Here is an 18,479-nt window from a genome sequence, read left to right as displayed (position 1 = left end):
ATAAGACAACAAGATTGGGTTGCTCCAGGAGGTTTATGGAGTCCTGCTTATCCACACATGATGCATTTTTCTGCCCAGTCCATAGGTTCTAATTGGTCAGAGTATGAGACTACAGCTGCTCCAGCTCTCTCAGAGTGTGGGAGTTTTTCCTATGATCAGATTTTTAAAAGACAAACTTTGATATGGCAGGATTGTAAAGGCTTGGTAGGAAAAGTTTATAGGTCCTGGAATCATACTTGGGTTGATTGGGGTCCTTTGGGAAATTGGTTAACAGATTGTAAAGATTCTAAGGAGTTTGTCTCTGAGTGTGATCTACACAATGTTGTTCCTATGAAAGATATGTTTGATACTACTAATGGTATAATTTGGGTGGATGGAGGAATAGCTAACCGTCGACCTCAGTTAAGAATAGGACATACCTTATACCCTCCTCAAATACATGTTTGGAAATTGCTAGCTGCTCTTAAGCCTGTAAACATCTTTGATGGAACTTTTGGCATCACTTCTGAGAAGGTATTTTATCCTTTTGCTAAGGTTAAGAATTACAATGTTACAGCTTGTGCGCACTTTCCTCTAGTAATCTTAATTGGACATGTGGTCATTCAGGACATGAACTTAACTTGCCAAAATTGTTGTTTGTATACTTGTCTTAACAACTCTATAGCTTTTAATCCATCTTTTGACTCAGTTATGATTTTAATGCAAAGAAATTCCTTATGGATTCCTGTGAAAATGCATCGTTCCTGGGAAAGCAGTCCTGTTCAAGGACTGATTCTGAGATTTTTCAAAAGACTGCTACAGCGTGGTAAACGCATGATTGGTCTGATTATTGCTGCTATTTTGGGACTTATTGCTTTGGCTGCTACTGCTACTACTGCTGGTGTGGCGCTTTGGAAATCTGCTCAAACGCAAACTTTTGTTGAGCATTGGCATGATGACTCTCATAAACTTTGGACACATTAAGCTCAAATTAATGCCCAATTACAAGATGAAATTGTGGCTTTACAAAGCGGATTTCATTGGTTGGGTAATAAGGTATTGGAATTGCAAAAAAACAGTACAATATGTGTGTGATTGGAATTCTACTCAGATTTGCATTACTCCTTATAAGTTTAATGCTTCTCTTTATGAGTGGCAAAATTTGGAATTGTATATTCAAGGTAAAATGGATAATGCAACATTTAATGAACTGCAATTGCAGGAAGTAATCTATGCAGCATTTTCGGAAGAACTGCCTTTTGCTACTTCTATTGATCAGATAGCTACTTCTTTAGCAAACACTCTCTCTGGTCTTGATCCTCGTGGATGGTTTAGAGTATTTTACATAGCTCTGGATTTTCTTTGCTTACCTTGATGATTGTTCTTTGCATACTGTTTGTAGGGGGTCGATGTGCTTTTCGTTGCCTAAATCAGCAGGCTCACAAACGTGCTGCTGAGACAATTCTATCTTCCCTTCATTTTCAAAATGAAAAATTGGCCTCGATTACAAATAAAAATGAAAGGGTGAAACTAGGGACATTAGGACATAACCTAATCAAGTTTTCTTTCCTCCTAATCAATTTTTAATTGATTTTTGTTTCCTCAATTTTTCACACTTTCATTATGTTCAGACTTTCATTAGGATCTGTGGTAAGGAAAGGGTTTGTGTTAAGGGTCTTGTGTATGCTCTATTCCCCATATGGAATAGGCTTGATCCCGTGCTCCTTTGGGGCGAGGATAGGTTTGTGTTTTCTTACAGAATTCTGAAAGTGCTCCTTGGCTGCTGGAACGGCTAGCTGAATCTCAGGATTCTACATTCCATGCTGACCCACACCATACTGATTGATGACATCGTCCTGTGTCTCCTCTTCCTGTTCTTCTTCGAATCGATGTCTTCCGACGCCGGCGCCCACCGTTATACTTACTTGGCCTTGTACTACAGTACATCACTGATCTCATTCAGCAATTGATTGCTCCTTTGGCTGCTATTACTCTGTATGCTGATCTTCGAGACTTCTACAAGATCTTGTTCACCATTGCTCTGCCAGCTTTCATGTACTTTTGTTCATCTTTAGTTTGTTATATGTACTTTTAAGATCTTTTATGTTCAGTCTCCAATTGTATGATCAGAATGTAATCATTTGATTCTAGGTTTCTTTCCTTTACCTCAACTCTGATTTGGTGCCCTTAAACCTGATGTCTGATCAACTCATACAGTGGCAAGAAGATTTTTAAAAGATTTTCCCATTTCTTCCCCAAGGCCATGGGCAATTGACAGGAGCTTCTTGGAGGCCGGTTAGCCAGTGATGGGTAAGATCTTTTCAGAGCAAAGCTGATTGCCGGCCGGTCATCCAAAGGTTTTCGCTCTGGTAGAGGACAACCTAAGACAGGCACGGTCATTCCATCCCAGTCTTGGCATTTTCAACATCTTTAAATATAAAAAGAAAGGGGGAAATGTTGGGAGCCATGCTTGACTTTAGCATTAAAGAAAAGAAGACTACCACTTTAAGAGCTTCTAAGCTCTCTGCTTCAGCGGTTTGAGCTGACAGGCTATGCCTCCATGAGTAATTAGGTACTTTGGAAACTTAGTTTTGTTTCTGTCTTTGGGCACCAGAGTTGGTGGCATGATGGACTACATGCCGCATCCTTAGTTACTTTCTGTTAGTAAAGTATCCTTGGTGATTCCTTGGTTATCCCAAATCTGATTCCTATATAAGATCTGTGTTCCTCACAACAACTCTGTGATTGCTTACCTGACTGTTAAGAATTAAACTTTTTATAATAAAATCAAGACCTTAGTCTTGACTCTTTTCTTGTTGAAGCTCCAAGCCTGGTGGGCTTGGGGGACGTTTGACAAACCTTGTCTTTTTCCTGTCTCTTTAATGTCTGGTTTTATCAAGTGGTACCAGAACTGAGCCTTTTTTTCAATCACAAGACTACAATTGTTATCAAAATTGCATTATTTTAAAGCAGAGTCTGATATATCCCAGGATGACCGTGGACTCCTAATCTTCTCACCTTCACTGTTCTGTGCAGATGTGCACCACCAGGCCCGCTTTATGGAATGCAGGTGAACAAACCAGAGATTATGCATAGTAGGTAAGCACTTTACCAACCTAGCTACATCCCCAACCCAACAAACTACATGTGTTAATGTTATCACAATGATAGGAAATTGAAAATAAGATAAAACATTGTCCATACAAATTTATCTTTTTAAAGTCAGGTTTTATAATTCTATTAATCTCAATTATAATTATAATTCTATTAAACTCAATTAATTTATTTTATTTGTTTGACTATTTTGTCTGCATGTATGTTAAAGTGGACCCATGGGTGCAATGCCTTCAGAGGCTAGATGAGAGCATCGGATCCCCTGGAACAGGAATGATGGACACCTGTTAGCTGTCATGTAGGTGTCGGGAACTGAACCAGGGTCCTCTGCAAGAGCAGTCAGTGCTCTTAACCACTGAGTCATCTCTCCAGTCCCAAATTTAATTAATCGAATTATAATTATAATTAATGTAAAATTTTAATCACTTCTAGACGTTTGAATAATAGCTGTAAAAATATTGCTTTCAATATTCCAGCTTTGACTTAGCTGTGTATTTCAGTAGGCACAAATAAGCAGACTGTGAAACTAGAAAAGTTACTTATAAAATAAAAATATAAATAAAGGAATGAATATAAACATGTGAATTCTTGTTATTGGTAATAAATCATAGTTTTCCTAGTTATTCTCTGTACAGATAAAATTTAATTTTCAAAGAAGATTTAAAAATTGTGATCATGAAATATACACAAGAAGTCAAAATTTAATTGGGGAGAATTTTGTGAATTATATATCTATCTATTGAGGATTCAGAATGTGTTAATTCAAACCTAATAACTGTATTAGAACATGCAGATGACATGAATACATTCCTCTACAAAAGACAAATAGCTGGTCAACAAATACATTTGGAGATATTCAAAATCAGTAGTAATTGGGGAAATGCCGGTCAAAATGGCCATGAATTATCATTGTATATTCACTAGAAGGGATACCATCCAAATCAAACATAGAACTAAAAACAGAAGGGCTGGACAGGTGGCTCGGTGGATGACGCACTTGCCACAAAAGAGTGACCTGGGCTCGGATCCCCCAAACCCATGTGAACAGAGGGTCTCAATGATGAGCCTGTGTGTCTATCTACAGGATAAAACTGAGAAAGGAAACAGTCTAAAGCGTGCTATGGAAAGTTGTTGGGTTTCAGATTCATTTAGTGGCAGCAGAGCTTACTGTGGAACTGTTAGAACTATTGAAACCCTGAACCCAGGACAATGACAGTAGACGTGGAGATAGCTCAACATATTCACAGGTATTTTTTAAAAATCTTGGGGTCAAAAGTATTCTACAGCACTGTTGGTACTTCTGTATCATGCACAAGACAAGTAATATGTTATCTATGCCAATCTCAGGGTTTGGGGTTTTGGTAGGAAAAAACACAATAGGATGAAGTCAAATATTTGTCTCATCTCAGATGAGTTCAACAATAAAGACAGAATACTATGGTTCCGCATGCTGCAGGCAACATTTTGTTGAGGTATTCAGAAGCCATGTATGTCTGGACTCAAAGTCATCAAATTTCCTTCCAATGTTTAAGTTTCTAAATTGATAACCACTGTACACTACTGATATTTGCAAAACCATTTTGCTTAGCAATGATAACAGTTAATTCAAGCTCTTCCTCTAATCTAGCCACTCAAATATAAAAATAGAATGTAAAAATTTCCCCCAAAGGCATATAAGTTTGTAGACTGGAAGGTGGAAACAGTAAGTGTATGTTTAAAAGACATAATAGGATAAATTAAAACTGCATTATGTAGGAAAATCTTGATAGGCAATATAAAATTTTTGAAGCTGATAAAAGCATATTTAATATTGATATCTAAAATAGTTATTTAAATGCTTTTTCCTTGATTTAAGAAGGGACACATTCATTTTGTTTAGCCTGAAGATATATAATGCCAAGTTTCTAGTCATGTTCTGTTCACCCAGCTAGAGAAACATCAACCCTATTCCAAAAACTATCATGAAAGTTATAGTGTCTACCTGAGTTGAGAGTTTCCCACGTATCGAGTTACTTGCATTATCTATTGCAGTGCATTATGACATCTGGGAACTGCAATGTGAACAAGAACTGAAGCATTAAGACTCTGAGACAAGGAAATGTAAGAGCCAGTCTTTATAATGACACAATAAAGATTCAGAATTAAAATTGTATTAAAGCTTCCAAATCTCCATTCTTGAGAACCCAGTGGTGGGGAGGGGTTGAATAGAGCAGGGAGAGGACATGGATAACATGATATGCCAATGTTTTACTGAACCATGGTAAGTCCATGTGAAGATGATTCTGAGATTAGGAAGTCAAGCCGTGTTCAGTGCTCCTCACTCAGTACCAGACTGTGTAGAGCTCTGCCTGGGACATTTCATTACTGGACAGTGGAAGGGCAGGTCCTTGATGTTTGGGTGAGCATCACTAGAATTCTCCCTCTGCTTTCTTGTACAATCCTGGTCTTGTGTCTTAATGCAATCCCGAGACTAAGAATTGGCCAATAACCCACTTTTTCCATTTGGATTTCAACCAGTAGCCATTCTGGGAGTTATGAGGTGCTCAGAATAGATGGTAATTGCTTTTAGCTCAATATTCCCTCAACCTAAAGTTGAGAGAATATTTATGGTCCCTAAACACTTTCCAGTAACTGACTGAAGATTATTTAAAAACTCCATTTGCACATCAACTCTTAGGTGGAATCCGAGGAAAGATGAGACCTTCACACTAATTTTGCATGGTCCGTGTTCCTAACTGCTTACTTTTCCTTTGAAACTGATCCATCCTTGAAAAATCACTTGATATATCACTTAGGCATCCTTGATATATCCTTCATATATGTTAGGCAGTTGAATGCTATAACAGCTAGGCATATAAATATTCATTTTTTGGAAAATAAGCATTTCGTTTGATGATTATTTTAAGACTAATAACATTTATTGAATAGAAGGAATGAAAATGAAATAAAAAGAAAAAGAAGAGAATTCATCTATTGCCATTTGTGAAGTTAGGGGAAACAGTTTGAAGAATGAATCCAATGAGCAGAGTGGGGTTGAGGGAGGTGTGGTGGTTTGAATAAGAATGTTCCCCATAGGCTGTGAATATTTGGACATTTTGTCCCCAGTTGCAAATACTGTTTTGGGAGGTTTTAGGAGATGTGGCCTAGCTGGAGGAAGCATGTCGTTGGGGCTGGGATTTGAGCGTTCTTAAGCCTTGCCAGATTTCCAGTTGCTCTCTGTTTGCTGTGCCTGCTTGAAGATGTGAATGCTCTGCTTTCAACTTTGGCCGCCTCCTGCCACCACGGCTCCCTGCCATGAGGGACTCTGATCCCTCTGGAACTGTAAGAAAAATAAACTCTTCCTTCTATAAGTTGCTTTGGTCAGTGTTTTTATCACAGCAACAGAAAAGCCGCTAATACAATATGGAAGACACAGTCTGTTCTGCACCTGAAGGAAGTAGGTCTGATTTCATTCTCACTCCCAGAGCCAACAACAGCGTCTTTTCCCAGTTCCATCTACTTCTCAAGTTTCTAATTATCTGAAATGTTCATTTAACTTGTTATTTGAAACAATTCCAGAGACAGCAAGTTAGTAATGACCACAACTTCTTGCTATAGGACAAGTGTGGGCATGGCTCACTGAAGGAACAGGCCAGGCACCTCAGTACAATATACACAAGTTAAAACAGTGGCTGAACTGATGACAGTTATAAAAACACAAAAGGAAGTTGAGGAACAGCAAAGTCAATAGAGAAAGAATCAGGGACCGACCTCCTTTACCAGGTATGAATAGCTTTCTGAGCACATAAAAGCAAGATAAAGAAAAGGGTGTGTAGGCAATAAGCACAGGGCCCACACCCACAGCTCCTCACCTATCTTTGTACTACAAATGCCATCCTGCATGACCCAAGACCCCACAGGCTTCACCTGGCTCTGATGGTTCAGGGAGAACAAGAGCCAGGACCCCAGTCCCAGTCCAAGCCGGAAGGTAGTATTTACCTTGGGAGCTCTGTTTACGAAACTAAAGAAATGTAGTTACAGAGGGACACTAAGTACATTGACACCACAGCTCATGCTAAGATGACAGACAGAGACAAACACATAAATCAAGGGGACGAGAGTCTGTATATAATCATTGTCTGCTCTCCACACTTAAAGAGTCTCTGCTTTTAAGGAAAGAAAGCATTTGATACTGCAGCAACAAGGGGTGGTGCTTGTGGGGTGGGGTGAGGCACATGGTTAAAAGGTACCAACAAGCAATGATCTCAGGAAGAGTGTCTGAGATCTGTGCTTTGGTATACTGTTCACTTCTTCCACACCTCTCTTACAAGACTCTTTCACATGGAAGTAGGGAAGAGGAAAGACAGAATGGGCACAGAGCAGACAGCTTGGTTCTTCCCTGGGTCAGACTAGGATCATGGATCTTCACCTACATAGATATAGGTTGGAAAACCCAAAACCAATGAAGCATAAAGAAAACAGGCTAGCTGGTTTGTGCCCATCACTGGGAACAGCCTCTGAGTACTGAAGATGGAGGCCATGTGGGTTTCAAGTGGTGCAGAATAAAGTTAAATCCAGGGATGCCTGGGGGAAGGCAGGGAATGGATTGGTAGAAAGAGGGGGTCAGGGCCCTTCAGAATGAATAGCATTGGTTCCTGGGTCACTGACCCCACAGGGCAGACACTAATGTGGAAAATATGTTTTGTAACTTCTAAGCAGCCACCAACAGTGTCATATAAAGAATTACTGAAACACAGTAGACTGATTAGGATGAAATTTTTAAAAACTAGTAATAAATAATCAAAACAATGTAGACTATAAAGAGCACAAGCCAGGAAATAAATAGGAAATTAATAAATTAACATTCCTCATCCAACCATAGCCGTCAGATGTTAATAGGCAAAGCCCTCTAATAAAAAGGCAGCGTTTTCTAGAACTGATTAAAAGAAAGACCTATAATGAAACCCACTATTTCATACAATTAATATGAACTAATAAAAAGGAGTGAGGCTGGGTGTGGTGGTGCACGCCTTTAATCCCAGCACTCAGGAGGCAGAGGCAGGTGCAACTCTGAGATTGAGGAAGATCTGTTTTACATAGTGAGTTCTAGGATAGCCAGGGCTCCATAATGAGACCCTGACTTTAAAAAAAAAGATAAAAAGAAAAACAAGGGAGGAAGAAGGAAAATAATTTTTATTAGTTTTAAAATAAATAGATAATCAAATAACACAGTACATGGTAGATTATCACTCTCCAATGTGGCATTCAGACACTGCCATACCTCTGAAGATGAGCTGGCAATCCGAATTGTAAGCTGTGAGTTATTCCTGTGAGCATCACCTGCCGCTGTGTTATTCAGTCCCATTCTGTTGGATGAATTTTAAGCACATCATATTAGAATGCTTATGTTTTTTTTAACCATGGCTGAAACATTATTACAGTTCTGGTATCCTTAACAAATTTTTGAGTCAAGACATGCCTATTTTTGAAACAGCTTTTTTAAAAATGAGAAATATGGGGATGAGGAGATGGCTCATCCATTAAGAATGCTTTCTGCTCTTGCAGAGGACCAACAGGAAATTGTAGTTCTTAGCACCTATGTTGGGCAGCTCACAACTGACTGTAACTCCAGCACAGGGGATCTGACACCTTCTGGGCTCTGTAGGCACCTGCATCCAATTGGTGCACATACAAACAGGCACACATAGACACACAATAAAAATGTAAAAATTAAATAAAAAGATATTTTACAATCATTTGAACAATGTTATATCATCATTTTATTATTTGTGTGTTGCTGATATTTATTTCTAATGATTTTAAATACCTTACAATTAATTTATGCTTTCGCTATAACTGCATCCAGAAATTAGTGCATCTTCTAAAAGATCACTATTGACAATTTTACATATGTATAGAATACATTCTGGTCACGATGATTCCCTTCCTCCTCTCTTATTCTCCAACACCCACCACCCTCCACCTCCTCCTACCAAGTTCCAATTCATCTTTCATGTTATTTCTTTGGGTTTTTTTTTGGACCCATTGAGTTTAACCAGGGCCACTGGGCTACACGTGTGTGTAAAGCTGTCCACTGGAGGGTGAAGAACTCACCAGAGGCTGTATCACTGCACACAGTGACTTCGTCTCCTCAGAGCATGCCACTGTCATTAGCTCCCCTGGGGGAGGGCTTGCAGTTCATGAGCTCCTCCCCATCTATGGCTGAATATGAATATGACAGGCTCAGTCTTGTGTAGCTCCTAAGCTGGCAATGACTTGTTTGTTCTTGCAGACCACAGCAATATCATGCCCTTCATGACTGCTTCATGCCCTTCCTACTCGTCCTCCAGATGTTTCCACCCCTCTTCTGTGGTCTTCCTTGAGCCTCAGAGGAGATCCTACAGCTGTCTCTTTTAAGGCTGACCATTCAATAGTCAATTCTTCCCATTGCATTGACTAGCCATGAGTCTCAAATCACTATTTTATCACGAATCACTCGTCAAGCTGTGTCATTGCATTAAATGATTCCTAAAACCTTTTCCTGAGCTTTCAGATGCGGATTACATTACTTGATGCATCATTCAATAGTCATCGTATTAATTACTTTTCTGTTGCTGTGACAAAACACCATGACCACGGCAACTTATAGAAGGAAGAGTTTTGTTTGGCTTATGGTTCCAGAGGCATAATGGAAGTGGGCAAGCTATACACTCTCAAAGGCCTTAGTACCATACTTCCTCTAGTATGGACACACCTTTTAAAGCATCCATGATCCTCCTCAAACAGTGTCATTAACTGCAGCCAAGTATTCAAATACTTAGAACCTCTATGGAACATTCTCATTCAAACCAGCACAGTCATATAATATAATGTCATTTACAATATTTTGAATTATGTAATTTGTAATAGGTTTTTTTAAAGTCCATGTGTTGGATACTCTGAAAAATTCTATAATATGAAGCTTAACTTCTTCCATTTGCCTCATTCAATTTAACCAAAAGGAATGGGGTCAAGCCTGTGCATGAAGTGAAATCTGCATAAAAGCTGCAGGTTGGAAGGCTTAAATAAAGCTGTTATTCAGTATATCATGCCTTTTAATTTCTGAGATTTTGAAATGAGGTTAAAATCATAGATTAGCATCATTGAAATATATTTCAGTCTCTGTATTGGCCAGAAAGAAGACTGTGTCTAACTCACTGAATTATATGCAGGCATCTGGTCAATGGGAGACTCTAAACCCTACATAATGAATAGATGAACATATGACCATATCAGAAAACAAAAAAATACCAGGATCCCAATAAATTCAGAGAAAATTATCCTCATCCTCAGCATAGAAAACACTTTCTGGAAGCAGAGTTATTATTGCTGATAACAACCAAGGGTCAAATTGTGTGGAGACATATTTCTATAAATGTAAAGAACTATATTCTTGATTTGTCAAAGTGTGTCCTATAAAGTACCAGGATGGAGGAGAGAGAGAGTAGAAGATGCAAAGGTGCACACCAGGGTCAGGACAGATTTGGTGACTCTGGCCTCAGGGGAGACTCTCAGAGTGCTGGGCATTGTGAAGGTATTGTGGTATTGTACTTGCTTCTTGTATCTGCAGAGGATGCTCACCATGGAGGCACTGGTCCAAGCTGTGAGGTCCAAACTAGCTCACTGAGCAGGAGAGACTTAGTGTCTCTGTTTAAGCATAATTTTTGCTGCTGAGGCCGATTGTGATTCCTTGGAAGCAACTCAGGAACCACATGGTGTACAGGGAAATGCCCCTGGTTATGCAATAAAGATAGACAATAAGTTTACAGCCAATGTCATTCATGAAATATTTCAACCCAAATTCTGTCGTCTGAGGATTTCCTCCAGAGATGACAGCCAATGAAGTGGCAAAAGCCAAATGCTTTATAATCTGATCTTTGTGCATCAAACTCTTTCCAGTATGTACAAAAGAGGAATAATAAGACAAAATTGAGGGATTTCCCAGGTTTTCTATTGCAATCTGTGCAACGAACCCCCACTGTAAGTTCTCAGGAATGACTGTCTTTCAAAAAATTAGAAAATATTTATGGTTCAGAACTAGAAGCAAATGTTACAAGGTGACATTAGTGTTAAGTATCCTAATCAAAATTTATCATTTCATACCCTTTGTAGATGCTTTTCTCAGTGATAAATATCTCCCTATAGCATATTCCTTATATCAATCAATATTTTTGTTCATCTCAGTCATACATATTATATTAATTTTCTGAGGTTTAATGGCTGAGACATTAAACGGTCCCAAATTATGCCAGGCATGCTGGCACAAACTTTTAATCCCAGCCCTTGGGAGGTAGAGGCAGGTGTATCTCTGTGAGATTGAAGCCAGCCTGGTCTACATAGTGACTTCCAGGCAGGCTGGAACTAGGAAGACCCTGTCAAAAAAAACCAAAAAACCAAAGAAGTTGAAATTCCTATTAATCTAATAATTCTGTCATACAGCTAGCACAGTGTTGTCTATTCCAGTCTTCTTATTTTTTAATTAAGAAAATTAAATTTTATGTGAATGAGTGTTTTGACTGCATGTATGTAAGTGCACCACAAGCATGCAGTGATGGTGGAGGCCAGAAGAGGGTGTTGGATCCCTTGGAACTGGAGTTATGGGTGGTTGTGAGCTGCCGTATTAATGCTGGGAACTGAATACAGGTCCTCTGCAAGAGTACACAGTGCTCTTAACCACTGAGTTATTTCTCTAGTATGGAGCCTTCTTTTAAAAAAAGCATCATTGTGATAATCTTCTATTAAGAATGAAGTTCCCAGAGGCCTGGAAGACTCTGTTTCCTTATGATCATGCACAAACCCTGACTGTTACAGTCTTTCTGCCCCCTCTTCTGTGATAGTTTATGAGTCATATGAACCTACAGCAATAGTATGAGCATGCACAAGACCCAGGCAAACTCAATCAAACGAAAACCCAGCATAGGACTGGGGAAATTAGCAGCAGGTCCCAACCTTAGCTGAAGAACTATTGGCAGCTGATTGCTGTTGAGTGAGGAAGAGTTGATCTTCTTCAAGGGAGAGACTCTAGATAGACTGAATAGACTCCAGGGGATGAACTTGCACCGGGGGATGTCTGGGTACACACACTTGACTCAATAGGTCTTAACATATATGACAGAATACATGAAATCTGGTGGAGGGGGGCTATGGGGACCCTGAATGAGGGAGGAAGTCTAAATATGATTGAGCTATTTTGTATGAAATGTACAAAAATTCAATAAAAATGTACATTGAAAAAAGAATGAAGATATAGCTACGATATGTGTATTAAGTACAAATTCACTGTAGAATTAAAAAGAATTATTTAGTTAGTTTATATGCACAAGGGTTTTGCATGCATGTATGTAGGTGTACCACATGTGTGAAATGCCTACAGAGGCCAGAAGGGGGCATTGGGTCCCCTGGAACTGGTGTTACAGACAGTTGTTAGCTGCCATGTGGGCGCTGGGAACAAAACTCAGGTCTTCTGCAAGAGCACCCAGTGCTCTTAATCACTAAGTCATTTCTCCAGCCCCTCACTGTAGAAGTTTGTAATGATCCTGGCTGAAGAATAATTTAAGAAGCAATAATTGCTATAAATTAACTGTTTTACTATTTCCTGTAGCTGAACTAGAGTTCTTGTCTAATTATAGTAAAAACAAAACAAAACAAACAAAACAAAAGAACCCTAAAAACTACAACAGAAATTATCCTTAGTCATAGAAGTCCTAGCATTGGTCAGATGCATCCTCTTCAGTGTCTTAAATTCTTCTATGAGTCTGTTCTTGCAGTGGCTCATCTGGGTCACCCTGACATGATGTCATTGGTGGCACAACATGGAAAAGAGTCAACATCTTGCAAATTAAAGTTAACCATTGTTATACAGATGACTGGATAACCTCTACACAATGAATATCTTGTGTTGTCTCAATTTATCAATCTCAATAGGAAAAAAATGATCAAAAGGTAGATTGAAAAACAGAATATAAAAACATAAAATGGCCAAATCATAGATAAAACAGTTATATGCATAGGGTTTGAACATAGGAGTAGCATATATTGCCTTAAATAAGTATATGCAAATTTTAGTGAATTGTTTCCTCATTCTATAAAGAATGACAAGCAACTCACCCAAATAATGGGGAAGGGGAAGGCACATACAGAGTTGCTAAGGGTCTGGAGAGAGGGCTCAAAGATTGAAAGTACTGGCTACTCTTACAGAGGACCCAGGTTTGGTTTCCAGCATCCAACCCAGACTAACAACCATCCTTAACGCTAGTTCCAGGGGATCAAGTGCCCTCTTCTGGCCTCCACAGGCATTGCACAACACGGATGCACTTAACATGCATGCAAAACAGTCACACACATAAAATAAAAATAACGAAATAAAAGAAAATTAAAAGAAATACACTAAAACCTAGACTGAAAAAAAAAATCCCAGTACTAAAACAAATGGCACAGAAGTCTTCAACACCAGAGGGAAAAAACCTGATATAAATATAGACCAGAAGAGGACTACATTGTCAGCTCTACAGTGTGAATGAGAAATGTCCTCCATAGACTCACGTGTTTGAACACTTGGTCCCCAGTTGGTAGTGTTGTTTGTGGAGCTGTATAAGGTGCAGCATTGTTGAGGAAGCATGTCACTGGGTAGGCTTGAGAGTCCATAGCCTCATCTGACTTCCTGTTCTCTATCTGCTTCCTGTTTGCAGTTGGAGATGTGACTCTCAGCATTTGGCTTCTGCGGTCATGCCTGTTGCTTGCTGCCATGCCTCTCTTTCATGAACTCTCAACTCTCTGCATCCAAAATATTCATTCAAATCCTTTTTAATTAAAAAAAATTATGTGCATTGCATGAGTGTGTCACTTGCATGTACCCGTGTTGTGCAATGCATGCAGAGGTCAGAAGAGGGCATCAGCTCTCCTGGAACTGGAGTCAGGAAGGTTGTTAGTCACTATGTGGGTGCTGAGAACCAAACCTGGGCCCTCTGCAAGAGCAGCCAGTGCTCTTAACCTCTGAGCCATCTCTCCAGCCCTGAGCTTTTTTACATTTCATACAACCATTCTTAATCAAATTTAGAACCATTTCCCCATACACAACCCTCCACTCCCACCCCTACTGGACCTCATCTATTCCGTTATACATGTTAAGTCCTATTCAGTTAAGCATCTGTACCCAGATGTCCGTTGGTGCAAATTCATCCACTAGATGAATCATCTAGAGATTGTCGGTATTGCCTACTGCCCCTCGTCCAGGCAAGGGCCCAGAGTGGTATGAGGGAAATGGGTCAGCCCTAGTCTAGGAACTATTGGAGTTAGTCTTTTTAAAGTATATTAGATATACAAAATAAGGTATTTTAACGTGACATTTTCATGCATGTACACCATGTGGTTTGAGTGATCCTATTCACCCCCATTTCCTTCTCGTATCCACTCATCCCTCTGGCATTCTTCTTCCCAAATATTCCATCTTCTATTTCTATATCCTTTTTCTCTAGATTCCACATATGAGAGAAATTATATAATATTTGTCCTTCTTACTTTCCTTATCAATATTTATTATTTTTATTTAAGTTTTATTAGCTCATTTTTGACAATTTCATGTATGCATATAGTACATTCTGGTCATATGGACATGGTCATACACTTTCTTATCTAATCCCCAACCTCCAACTCCCCCCTCCCAACAAGTCACCTCACTCATCATGTCTTTTTGTTTTATTCTTTTTTGTTTGTTTGTTTGGTGACCCACTGAGTTTAACCAGGATCGCCTTCATGGGCATGGATATGGAGCTATGAGTAGCTTACCAGTGGTTACATCAATGAGGACAATAAATCCCCCTCTGCTGGCACACATCAACTGCCAATACCTCCACTAAGAGGGTATGTCAGGCCCCATGAGCCTCTCACTCAGCCATCACTCAATGTCAATGGCCTCAGTCTTGTGCAGTCAAAAGCAGCTGCCTTGAGTTCATGGATGCAACAGCCCAGAACATGGCATTTCACAGCACTCCTCCCCATCATCAGGATCTTATAGTTTTTGTTTCCTCTTCCTCAGTGCTCCCTCAGCATTAGAAGACTGTCCCTTTGAAGGGTGAGCATTCAATAATCACTTATTGTCAGTACTAAGACTGTATTAACTGTTTTTTGTGGGTTCTTTTGCTGCAAAAAGAAGCTTTCTGATTAAGCACTAGTTTTTGAATTTAAACAAATATTTAAGAGGCAGATTAACAAAATTAGCAAAACAGAAGTGTGCAGACCGCAGAACACGGTTGGTTACCCCTAATAGTCGTGCCGTTATTGCATCAGTAGGCACATCTTGCCTGGCAGACTGGTATTAATAGCATGTAAGATCTACAGCTAGGTATGACTATTGTTGACTTTTCTCCCACAACTTCATACATAACAATTTCCATCTCTACGAAAGTTATCCAGTAGGGAGGAAGCTTCTAATTCAGTTCTGGTGTGATTTCTCTATTTCCTGCATCTAATGTGTGTGGTGTCTTTGGCAATAGGCTCTTATCATCTAATTCTAGTGAGCCACCAAGAGCAATAGGGATAACTCATACTGTATTTAAGGCTTCTGGTAACTTCCCAGCCAACAACTTTTAGTGACGCATTCCACACTTGGCACTAGGATATTTGTTTAATAACCTGTGTCCTCTAGGATCAGCATTATCCACTCACAGAAGGTATCTCCATTCAAACTTTTTAAAAAAAGTATTATCTATATATAACAATCTGCATCTTTTTATTATAGGCTGTGTCTTTAGATTTTATTTTGAAAATATTATTAATTTCCAGCAATCTTGATATCAGACAAATAATGTTTTAAATGATTTCAATAGAATCATAATACAGTAGATTAAGAATTTTTTTTTATTCTTAAGAATTTCATGGGCTGGGCATGGTGGTGCATGCCTTTAATCCCAGCACTTGGGAGGCAGAGGCAGGCAGATCTCTGTGAGTTCAAGGCCAGCCTAGTCTACATAGTGAGTTCCAGGACAGCTGGGGCTACAGGGAGACCCTGTCTCAAAAAGACCAAAAAAAAAAAAAAAGAATTTCATACATGAGGATTGTCTTTGCATTATTTCCACCCTCCAAGTCCCCCACCAACATCTCCCATGTTCCCCAACTCCCTCTCAATTTCTTGTCAGTTTCTTTGGTTATTATTGTTATATACACATATATACATTTATAAACTTATAAAGTCTCTATTTTTATTAGATTATGAACTGGTAGTTTTCAATAAAGTTTCTTTTGTCTTGTTTCATTTTTGAGAAAGAGTCTCCCTGTAGCCTCAGTGTCCTGGAACTCACTATGTAGATCAGACTGACTGCAGTCTCCCAGAGAGATCCATCTGCTTCTGCCTCCTGAGTCCTGCCTGGGATTAAAGGCATGCACCATCACACCAAGTTTTACTATGGCTTGGTTATATATCTTAACTTGGTTAATCTTCCCATCCCCATCCCTTCCTCTCCTCCAGTTCACATCCTCACCCCTCTTCAAACCTTGCCCATACCGTGTATCCCCCGCCCCCCCCACCAATACATATCACATGCATTACACCTCTCATTTCTGTGACAAAATACTTGACAGAAGAAACCTAAGGAGGGAAGGGTTTATTTTAGTTCCCAATATGATGATGCAGTTCATCATGACGACACGAGCATGAGGCAGCTGGTCCCATCACATCTGAAGTAAGGAAGCAGAGAAAGATGAAAGTCCTGGATCCCACCCTATGGAATGGGGCAACACACATTTAGGTTGAGCCTTCCCTCCTCAATGAATCCAGTCTAGAAACACCTTCACAGATACACCCAGAGGTTTGTCTGCTAGGTGCTTCTAGATCCTGTCACGTTGATAGTTGGTACTAACCATCACATTTTATAATCATGTCTGTGGTTCACAGTGAGTCAGACCTGCACAAAAGATGAAGGAATCTATGATCATATTCAAGAACAGGGACACCAGAGCTTGTCACACATTCAGAGACAAATATATTTTCATGGAAGGGGAGATAGAGCATGGTGACAGAATTGACATTACTAATGAGTACTTTGGGAAACAATGTGGGGAAACTTATTTCATAAAGTGTAAAGAAGCTTATCACCCAAAGCCTTGGAAAATGTCAGGATGGAAGAGAAGGAAAAGGAGGTGACAGGTGTGCAGATGGTCAGGATGATATGGGTGGCTTGGGATTCTGGGTGTGCTCTACTGGAGTAGTGAGCACCCTGAACCTTTAGATGCTGCTTCCCATTAGTCCAGACTGCAAGATGCAAATTCAGCACAGTAGGCTATGAGTAGATATGTATAGTCATGCAAAAGTTATAGATATTTCAAATTTCTCCTTCTTTCATTTCTCCCATTGAACTGTCTTATGAGGACTGTGGTCCAGTTTGTGCTTCCAGCAAAATCTGTATCACATACCTACTTCACACATACTCACAGCTAACTACTGCCCACAATTACTGAATTTTATCCTAGCTGGCTTTTGGTCCACTCTATGCTTCTGCCCTACCCCTTGCACTCACCAGAGGGAAGGAAGAGTCTTGCGGAGGCTGCACCTTCAGTTCCAGGGAGCCCATTGTTTCTGCAATTCTGAGAAATGTATTTCTCCTATGTGAAACTTAGAAACATTTTGTTAACTGAAAATCTCTTTGCTAACTGACTTGCCCCATGATATGGTGTAACTATGGGACCTGCCTCTGTTATGATGTAATTATGATTATTGGCTTTGCCTCTGGCATGATGTAATTGTGGTTTTTAGGTTATAGGGATATACCTGGCACTGGGATTTTTCTTTTACAGCCCATGTCTTCTAGGATCAGCATTATTCCCTCCCACAAAGTATCTCCATTCCAAACTTGCAGTTTTAAAAAATTTTCTATTGCTGAGCCTGGTGGTGCACGCCTTTGATCCCAGCACTTGGGAGGCAGAGGCAGGCGGATCTCTATGAGTTCAAGGCCAGCCTGGTCTACATAGTGAGTTTCAGGACAGCTGGGGCTACAGGGAGACCCTTTCTTAAAAAGACCAAAAACACCTTTTTTTTCTATTTATTTAATTCTTTTCAGACAGGGTCTCCTGTAGCCCCAGTTGGCCTGAGACTCACCATGTAGACCACACTGGCCTCAATCTCACAGAGCTCTGCCTGCCTCTGCAACCCAAGTGCTGGGATTAAAGGCGTGCACCACCACGCCCAGTGTTCCATTTAAAAATTTTTGAACATTTTAAATTAGCTTTTAAAGCAAGAGGTTTCACCACTGAATATAAGGTATTTTTCAGTATTAGAGGACTCCTAATTTCAGAGCTTTTGGACTGAAAAGAGATATCATGGAACTATGTCACTGTTTGTTGGCTGAGACAATTCCTGGTACCTAATTGGCAAAGTC

At 39.7% G+C, this 18,479-nt stretch overlaps 1 pseudogene; it reads right to left on the bottom strand.

Annotated features, from left to right (window-relative positions):
- Window positions 1-10,496: 10,496 nt before the first annotated feature.
- LOC115068373 lies at window positions 10,497-17,675 on the bottom strand (annotated as a pseudogene).
- Between the last annotated feature and the right edge of the window lie 804 nt (window positions 17,676-18,479).

Source organism: Nannospalax galili, unplaced genomic scaffold (genome assembly GCF_000622305.1).
Source record: "Nannospalax galili isolate Female #2095 unplaced genomic scaffold, S.galili_v1.0 scaffold649, whole genome shotgun sequence".
Taxonomy (NCBI): domain Eukaryota; kingdom Metazoa; phylum Chordata; class Mammalia; order Rodentia; family Spalacidae; genus Nannospalax; species Nannospalax galili.
The sequence above is the reverse complement of the archived record's forward strand: the minus strand, read 5'-3'. Positions and strand labels throughout refer to the sequence as shown.